Source organism: Nicotiana sylvestris, chromosome 7 (assembly GCF_000393655.2).
Source record: "Nicotiana sylvestris chromosome 7, ASM39365v2, whole genome shotgun sequence".
Lineage (NCBI taxonomy): Eukaryota > Viridiplantae > Streptophyta > Magnoliopsida > Solanales > Solanaceae > Nicotiana > Nicotiana sylvestris.
In genome coordinates, this window is record NC_091063.1 from 23127831 (window position 1) to 23137881 (window position 10051).

Sequence of the window (10051 nt, forward strand, 5' to 3'; positions counted from 1 at the left end):
ATGTTGCTAATTTGTCGCTAAATGAGATTAGCGACGGATTTTTCTATTTAGCTATAGAATTTATCTGTCGCTAAAACTTGATTTTTTTAGTAGTGTCATCTCTCCCAAATCCCCTCCCAAACCCTAGCCGCCCCAAGACCCTTTGCCGGCGATACCGCTTCAAACAACCTCAATCTCCTCAAAATCTTCATCACAGAATCCCCACATCCTTCTCATCCCATATCCCTCCATTATTTCTTTCAAAAACCTCCAGAATCTCTTAATCTTTAAATCTAGGAAATCCTAAACCTAAATCCACCTCTTTTCAATTTTTTTCTCAAATCCCAGTTTGTTTGGACTTAAAACCAACACCAATCGACTTCTCTCATTTAGTATTATAGGTTGCCGTTGGTTTTGTCTCGTTTCAAGGTCGCCGGCTGCCGGTCACTTTACCATTGACCAGCCAGAACTTTTGATAGTCCTTTGATGTTGACCGGATTATGGCTAACATCGTCGCATACAGCGTTAGTTACACCCTCAAGCGTAAGCCATTGCTTTTATGGCGATGTCGATCATCGTCCGGAATTCTTTTCTTTTCGGTCAACAGTGTTTCACATGGTAATCCCCTACTTCTTTTCTTCATTCCTTAGAGTTGCTAAATCTATGTCTTAGTTTTTCAATTATTTGTTTTACAACATGCTTAGGTTAATAATTGAAAATGTTTTAGCTTTCTGAATAATTATTTGATTTAGTTCTACTTGAAATTTAATCGATTAATTAGGTTATGGTTTTAATTACGCATGTGCTTAACTGATAGGTCAACTAGTTTGCTGATTGTGATTAATTCATACTTGATAGCCTAATATCAATTTAGATTAATTAATTGTTACTTTCTCCGTTCCAGTTTATGTGAACTTATTTCCTTTTTAGTTCGTTCCAAAAAGAATGATCTCTTTCTAAATTTGAAAATAATTTAGCTTAAACTTGTAATTCTACCCTTAATGAGAAGCTTTTATAACCACACAAATACTCTGGACCCCTTTTTAACTTGTTTAGGACCATAAATTCCAAAAGTCTTCATTTTTTCTTAAACTCTGTGCCCAGTCAAAAAGCTTTACATAAACTGGAACAGAGGGAGTATTTATTAAATATTGATTTTGTGGAATAAAAGAGAACAATAGGTTGAGGTAATGGCACTAGTTGGTATTAATTAAAACTTGGGGGGGGGGGGTAAATGAGATAGAAACTTAGGAAAACTTTTTTTTAGTTGATGAAGTATTTTAGAAGAGTTTGGAAGGGGTTAAAATGCAATAAAAAAAGGTCAAAATGGGTCAATTTCAGAAGTTAAGGGGATGAAAAAAATAGGGAAAGAATAGATGATGGACATCTGTCCAAATTGGTTAAGAAAAGATGCTGAAAATAAGAAAAAATATCTGAAAAGGATAGCTGGCCAATTCAATTGCAAAAGATGCCATTTTCCTAAATTTTTTTTGGGGGGGGGGGGGAGGGGGAGGCTAACAGATTCTTTTGCCAGGCTCTGATTTTTATCCATAAAAACTCACATACACCTTCATATTAAGCATCTTTTGATCTCTACATCTTTACACACATAGAATACTTACAAAAGCTAAGAATCTGAAAAAATATTCTCAAGAAAACTTCAAAAAAGAAGAGGTTCCTCAGCTTTTCGAGTCCTTGTTAGAATTTCTGGGTGCATATTTGAAGCTGTTCTTTTTCTGGCATGTTTGGTTGTACCTATTGCTTGCTCTGTAGCTGATTTTTCTCTATGGAGTTTTCAGCTCTATTGGGCTCTAATCCTTTCTTTGTATTCATCTTTTCCAGGTATTTTGCCTACTCCTTATGAACTTATGAAATGAATGAAATTTTCATGATGATATGATTGCCGGTAGTGAAGTCGAGTTTTGGTGTATGAATTTTTCTGTTAATTGGTTTGTAATGCTTTAAAGCTTGAGATCCTGCCGATCCTTCATAATCCCCATGAATATTCATGCTTCACTATTTTCTTTTTGTGCAATTTATTTTAGATGAAAATGATCCAAATCTAGCCTATCTGTGGTGATTTCTTTGTATTTAAGTCATAAATGAAAATTTACTTGTTAGCTATGGCTAAATCGACATGTATTTGATCTAATGTATGTTAGCCATTAGAAAACCGGTGTCTTAATTTTATTGCTTTCTTATTGGAGATTGTATCGTTTTACGCTATATATGAAGAAATGGACTTGAGGTTGCCTAATAAAGATTTCTTTAATTTGAAGGTTAAGGTAAAAGCATGAGGATTTAGATCTGGAAACCACTTTGTTTTTCTGGAATCTGTTTAAAAGAGTTTTAGGTGGATTACTTGAGTAATAACTTTTGAGATTTGAAGTTTGAAAAAATGGTGATACTTTTTGCACAACTTTACTGCCAAAGCTGGAATCAGTAAATGACCACTAATGAACCAAGTAGATTAGGATTTATAATATATAGCTTAATGGATCTACGAATCTTTATTTATGTTTGATATGTGATAATATGATGTTCATGTATAACTAAGTTCAATTGAAGTTAAGTAGGAATTTATATGATTTCTTGCTCTTATGATTTTTTTTTCTTGATGAAATTGATAATGGAGTATTGAAAAATCATGGCCGTGATAGAGGCCAGGCCCATTCATTCATGCCCAGACTTCACAGGGAAGTCAGCAACAGGACAACCTCACACAACTAGGCTTTTGTGCGAAACCCTATTTAGATATCATTTATCCTTGTAGTATTTTACCCCATACTTGATTCATGTCCGCTTATACCTGCCCAACATAGCCAAAGTGTTATTGAAATTTTTGGAATACAATCATCTTTATTTTTTTTCCAAACGTGGTTGGCTCATTTTCCTTTCATGACCGACTTAGTCTCTTAACATAATTGCAATTAACCCACTTCATATAAATTAATTTGTCTGATTTTCTCTCATTTAGTCAAGTGAGTGAATATGCCAATAAATCTAATAACTGATCTGACAAAGAACTTTCCATAGATAATGACCTTACCACAAATGTAACGACCTGGCCGGTCATTTTGAGAGTTAGAGCCCCAATCCCCTATTAACTGCTTTCCCCATATCTTTTCTGCTCTTATGGATTGCTGGGATGATTCGTTTTGAGTTTCGGAGTGTTTTGGGTCTTAGAATTTGGACCATAATCAGAACAGTATAAAGACGACTTCGGAATAGAGTTTCGTCAATTTCGTTAGCTCCGTTGGGTGATTTTGGGCTTAGGGATATGTCCAGATTGTGTTTTGGAGGTCCGTAGCTCATTTAGACTTGAAATGGCAAAAGTCGAATTTTTGGAGTTTTGGGCCGGTAATGAAATTTTTGATATCGGGGTACGAATCCGATTCCGGAAGTTGGAATAGGCCCGTAATGTTTATTATGACTTGTGTGCAAAATTTGGGACCAATCGGACATGGTTTGATAGGTTTTGGCATCGGTTGTAGAAATTTAAAGTTTCAAGTTCTTTAAGTTTGAATTGGAGGGTGATTCGTGATTTTAACGTTGTTTGATGTGGTTTGAGAGATCGACTAAGTTTGTATGGTGTTTTAGGAATTGTTGGTATGTTTGGTTGAGGTCCGGGGGGCTCGGGTGAGTTTTGGGTACTTAACCGATCAAGATTGGAATTTATGTTATTGCTGAAGTCTTCAGATTTCTGGTGTTTTCACACCTGTGGTGGGGAGGCCGCAGGTACGGGACCGCACGTGCGGAAGATTAAGTGTAGAAGCAGATTTGGAAGGAGTGTACAGGGGTCGCAGGTGCAAGGTGAATTCTGCATCTGCGATGCCCGTATATGCACTAGAGAGACCGCAAGAGCGGTATAGAACAGTAGAAGCAGACATGGGTCCGCAGGTGCGCACGCGTAGGTATGACCTTTTGATCACAGAAGCGGGCACCGAGTTTTTAGTGAAATCCGCACCTGCAATGGGAATTCCGAAGGTGCGGGACCGTAGATGCGGTGGACCCCTCGCAGAAGCGGAGATCACTAGGCAGAAAGGGGATTTTCGAGGATTTGAAGTTCATATCACAAAATTCGATTTGGAGCTCGGTGGATGGCAAATTTTTGAGAGTTTTTGCAGGTGAGCTACTGGGTAACTATTCCTAACTCGATTTTGGTTGCATCTCATTAATCTATTGTTGTTTTCTTCATTAATCAAGGAATTTGAGTGAGAAAGTTGGGAAAATGGGGGAAAAGTTCCCCAATCGAATTTTTGAGTTTTGAGTGAAATTTTAACATCGGATTTGGATAATTTTGGTACGAGTGATCTCGTGAGTGAATGAGTATTCGTAATTTGTGTCTTTTACCTGATTTCGAGACATGGGTCCGGCGAGAATTTTTGGGAGTTTTCTATTTTCTTGTCTTAGCTTTGATTTTATTAGCTAAATTAGTTGTTTGTAGCTATATTTACGTTATGTAATTGATTTGTCTAGATTTGAGTCATTCAGAGCCGGATATTCGTGGAAAGAGCATTATTTCAGATTGATTTGAACTTGGTTCGAGGTAAGTGACTTGCCTAATCTTGTGTGGGGAAACTCTACTTAGGATTTAGTACTGTTTGATATATGAGTGTCGTGTACGTGAGGTGACGAGTGTGAACATGGTCTATTTGTTGAAAAACCCCATTTTTATTAAGCAAATATTTCTTTTCCTTTAATTGAGCAACATTAGCATATGTAACTATCCTGTTTAGTTTAGAAAAGCATGTCTACGTGCCTTAACTGTCTTAACTGCCTATCTGAATTCTGCGCAACATGTTTTAGTGAAATTTCCTGTTCTTCCTTGACTCGGACTTAGCCTAAATTGTGTTTTCCTACTGTAACTGTTATCTCTGTTTGGTTGAGCTGCATATTTACTTTGGGACTACAAAATGGTATTCTGGGAGATCCCCGTGTACCTCATATTTACTTTGGGACTATGGAACGGTATTTCGGGAGATCTCCCAGCACTGTATATTTACTTGGGACTATAGAACGGTATTCCGCGAGATCCCCCTGCACATTTACGTTTGGGACTACGGGACGGTATCCTGGGAGATCCCCTATTGCTATAACTGTGTTCTGAGTTGTTGGCTTTTATTGAATTTTATTCCTGTTAGATTTCAGTACTTATTTTATTGTAATACTTGTTTTCTATCTTATTTCATTATATTTATACCAGTAGAGCCCTGACCTGATCTCGTCACTACTCGATCGAGGTCAGGCTTGGCACTTACTAGGTACCATTGTGGTGTACTCATGTCCTTTCCTGCACATATTTTTCGTGTGCAGATCCAGGTACTAGCTATCAGACTCGAGTATAGCTGTGTTGTTGTTGCTTCATGAGACTTCAAGGTATATCTGTCGCGTCCGTAGACCTCGAAGTCCATATGTATTCCACCCCATTTTAACCCTTCTAGTATTTTCTTCTTTTATTAGACTCTGGAGTATGGGGGTATTGTTTCTTTCTTTAGCTTGTGACTTATGATATTTCGGGTTTTGGAGAGTTTATGTACTGTTTGGAAGTAATTATTGTATATGTCGTGTGACATCTCATTTCCTTGTTTAAATTTACTTATTAGTTGTTAACTTTTATGTTTTTGTTCTAGTTATCCGCAAATGTTAGGCTTACTTAGTCATAAAGACTAGGTGCTATTATGACGGTTCACAGAGGGAGAACTAGGGTCGTGACAAGTTGGTATCAGAACTCTAGGTTCATAGGGGTCGTGAGTCACAAGCCGGTTTATTAGAGTCTCGTGTATCTATATGGAAATGTCTGTACTCATCTTTGGGAGGCTTAGAACTATTAGGAAAATTCCACTTCATTTAATTCCTTGTCGCCCGAGTTTATTGACTTCGAAATTCTAAACTTCTGTCTTCTATTCTTTTATAGATGGTGAGGACACGTGCCACCGGAGATGACCAGGCACCCGCGCCCCCTACTAGAGCCACCAGTGTTTAGGATCGGGGTAGAGGCCGAGGAGGCACACGTGGTGCAGCCAGAGCACCCGTGTGAGCTGCTATAGAGGAGCCACCAGTAGCTCCAGCCATAACACAGACACCAGATACGCCTACTACTATTCCATCTCTCTAGGAGACCCTTGCACAGTTCATGAGCATGTACAACACTCTAGCTCAGGCAGGTTTGATTCCCCTTGTTGCTACCACATCTCAGGCCGGGGGAGGAGCATAGACTCCCGCCGCCTGCACTCTGGAGCAACGGGTTTAGGTTGATCAAATCCTAGAGTTTATACCAATACCACCTGTATCCCTAATTCAGCCCGAGGGTAGGGCAACCACTTTAGAGGAGGAGCAGCGTAGGCTCGAGAGATATTACAAGTACGACCCTCCTACATTCAGTGTTCTAGCATCAGAGGATGTACAAGGATTTCTAGAGGAGTGCCACCATATCCTCCGCACTATGGGCATATCAGAGTCGAGTGGGGTTTCTTTCACTGCCTTCCAACTTCGAGGGGAAGCCTATCAGTGGTGGCGTACTTTTGAGTTGGACAATCCGGCTGAGGCAGTTTCCCTTATATGGACTCAGTTTTTGGACATGTTTTGGAGGGAGTATGTCCCTCATAGCCTCAGGGATGCATGGCGTGCAGAGTTTGAGCAGTTGCGCCAGGGTACTATGAATGTTTCAGAGTATGCGGTCGGTTTTAGTGACTTGGATAGGCATGCACCGGCCTTGGTCACTACAATTCGAGAGAGGTTTCACCGGTTTATTGAGGGGATCATTCCCAACATCAGGTCCAACATGGATCGGGAGTTAGAGATGGATATCGCGTATCAGCAGGTGGTGAGTATTGCTAGGAGAATAGAGGGCATACTTGCTCGGGATAGGGAGAAGAGAGAGGCTAAGAGGTCCCGAGAGTCGGGCCATTATTGTGGTGCCCGTGCCCCAACTGCAGTTTGTCATGGTAGGGGCTATGTGAGTCACCCCGTTCATTCAGCTCTTTCAACTGCCAGTGGTATTCCAGCTCCTCCTAGACCTCATGAGCCTTATTATGCACCTCCAGTATCTAGTGTGCCTCCTGCACGGGGTGCTTTTAGTGGTCAGTCTAGCAGACCTAGCCTGAGCTAGTCACAACCACCACTCCCTCCTAGAGCTTGTTTTGAGTATGGCAACACTCGCCATATGGTGTGGGACAAGAGGGGTGCACCTCCATAGACTTCTCAGCCACAACGTGCTCCACAGGGTTCCTAGGCTATGATTACAGTACCATCTGCCACTCCACCTGCTCAGCCAGCTAGAGGTGGAGGTCAGGGAGGTAGAGGTCACCCTAGAGAGGGAGGCCAGGCCAGATACTATACCATTCCTACTCGTACAGAGGCTGTTGCTTTCGATTCTGTCATTATAGGTATTATTCCAGTCTTCCATAGAGATGTATCGGTTCTATTTGATCCAGGCTCCACTTATTCCTATGTGTCCTCTTATTTTGCCCCGCATTTAGGTGTATCTCGGGATTCTTTGAGTTTCCCCGTTATATGTCTACTCCTGTAAGAGATTCTCTTGTTGTGGACCGAGTTTATCGGTCATGTTTGATTGCTCTTAGTGGTTTTGAGACTAGAGCCGATTTATTATTGCTTAGCATGGTAGATTTTGATGTTATCTTGGGCATGGACTGGTTATCACCCCATTATTCTATTCTTGATTGTCACGCCAAGACTATGACATTGGCTATGCTAGGTTTACCGTGATTAGAGTGGACGGGTATTTTAGATTAAATTCCCAGTAGAGTTATTTCATTTCTTAAAGATCAGCAAATGGTTGAGTAGGGGTGTGACGCGTATCTAGCTTATGTGAGAGATGTCAGTATTGATACCCTTAAAATTGATTCAGTCCTAGTAGTGAGGGATTTCCTTGATGTGTTTTCAACTGATCTTCCGGGCATGCCGCCCCAATGAGATATTGATTTTGGCATTGATTTGTTGCCAGACTCTCAACCCATCTCTATTTCTCCTTATCGTATGGCTCCTCATGTGTTGAAGGAGTTGAAGAAATAGTTGTAAGAGTTGCTTGATAAGGGTTTCATTCGGCCCAGTGTGTCGCCTTGGGGTGCTCATGTCTTGTTTGTGAAGAAAAAGGATGGTTCTATGCGTATGTGTATTTACTATCGCCAGTTGAACAAAGTTACAGTGAAGAACCGCTATCCTCTACCTTGTATTAATGACCTATTTGATTAATTACAAGGTGCTCGAGTGTTTTCCAAGATTGATTTGCGTTCAGGTTATCATCAGTTGAAGATTCGAGAGCTAGATATCCCGAAGACTGCTTTCAGGACTCGGTATGGCCATTACGAGTTCCTTGTTATGTCATTTAGGCTGACCAACGCCCCAGAAACATTTATACATTTGTTGCAAGTGTATTTCGACCTTATCTTGACTCGTTCGTCATTGTCTTTATTGATGATATTTTGGTGTACTCCCGGAGTTGGGAAGATCATGAACAACACCTGAGGATGGTGCTTTAGACCTTAAAAGAAAAGAAATTATATGCAAAGTTCTCAAAATGTGAGCTCTGGTTAGATTCTGTGGCATTCTTGGGTCATGTAGTATCGAGTGAAGGGATCAAGTTGATCCGAAGAAATTGGAAGCAGTGCAGAGTTGGCCCACACTACAACACAAAGGGGCTTTGGCGGCAATAACAATAGCCGCTATATCATTTACCGGTAATTAGTATTTTGCCGCTGAAGCGGGGGTCGGCAAAGCCTTTAGCGGCTTTTCTCACAAAAGCTGGTAAAGGGTATGATTTATTGCCGCTAAAAATTATTATCATTAATGGCAATTGTTTGCGGCAATTACAATGGCTACTAAATTCAAACCAAAACGGCTAATTATACTTCTTTAGCATCCATTTATATAGTCGCTAAATTCAAAATAATTGCCGCTAAAAATTTGCATCTTTAACGGCAATTATTTTGTAGCAATTAATATGGCCATAGTATCCCTTTTGAAAACATCTTAGTTTGCCTTTTTAGCGTCTATTTTAATGGTTAATATGTTTAACTAAATTACCGCTAAAAGTCAATATCTTTAATGACAATTGATTTACATCAATTATAACAGCTGCAATATAGCTTGTGAAAATATCTTAATTTGCCCTTTTATCGTCCATTTTTATAGCTGGTATATACAACTAAATTAGCGCTAAAATTCACAAGCGATAACAACAATAGTTTAGCCACCATTAATAAAAGTTACTACATTCGTCTAGAATATGACCCAAAAAATAAAATATATTAATTAAAAAAATATAATATATCTCATCAAATCATAACAAATAAAAGAAAGTACTAATAAAAATATTAATGTCACAGTAACTTAAAACATAAAGTTATATTGTTTGGACTAAATAGCTAATATCATTATATAACTAATCCAGACGAATGGTGGTCTTCAAATGATCTTCGTAACTTTTCATCATTTTGAAATCTTTCACCCGCTAAATTATTGAATATCAGACTGTATGACCTGAAATTATAAAATAACTATGTCAAAAGATAAAATATAATGTGAAAAAATATCTTGCAAATTTCATCACTGTTAGATTCTTTGTCATCCAACTCCCTCATCTAACATCTATAAGCAAAAATAACTAGATGGACTAATAGACGAATAAAATGCATGTACAAACAATTATGCTTTTGCCATTTGGAGCTGGGAGAAGGATGTGCCCGTGTAAGATATGGTTGTAATTTACTTAAGTTGATCCTTGTGCACTTCTGAAAATCTATATATGCAGTGCTATTTGTCCTTCCTCTCAATGACATGTTGCTCAACTATCAACGTGTATGACACAAGGTGAGTGATATTGATTCATGTACCAAATTATGATGGTGAAACAATTTACTATTGTTTGTTGGCATTTCTTGAGAACACTAGGTAAAAAAGAACTGGAAATGCCTAAATAATAAGTAAAGATGCATTTCTGTTTTGTAATATGTTATTAAAGAAGGAACTGGAAATGCATTTATAATTAGAAAAGATGCAGTAATCTCAGGTTAGGAATTTCAAGCACAACTATTAACAACAACTACACCTC

The 10051-nt window shown here is 39.0% G+C and overlaps 1 long non-coding RNA gene across 1 annotated transcript; it reads left to right on the forward strand.

The window, feature by feature from the left end:
- The first annotated feature begins 1589 nt into the window (after positions 1–1589).
- On the forward strand, positions 1590–5493 carry LOC104233902 (uncharacterized). Its single transcript, XR_011401244.1, has 3 exons — positions 1590–1821; positions 4459–4528; positions 5296–5493. It is a non-coding gene; the product is annotated as an uncharacterized lncRNA (long non-coding RNA).
- The last annotated feature ends 4558 nt before the right edge of the window (positions 5494–10051 follow it).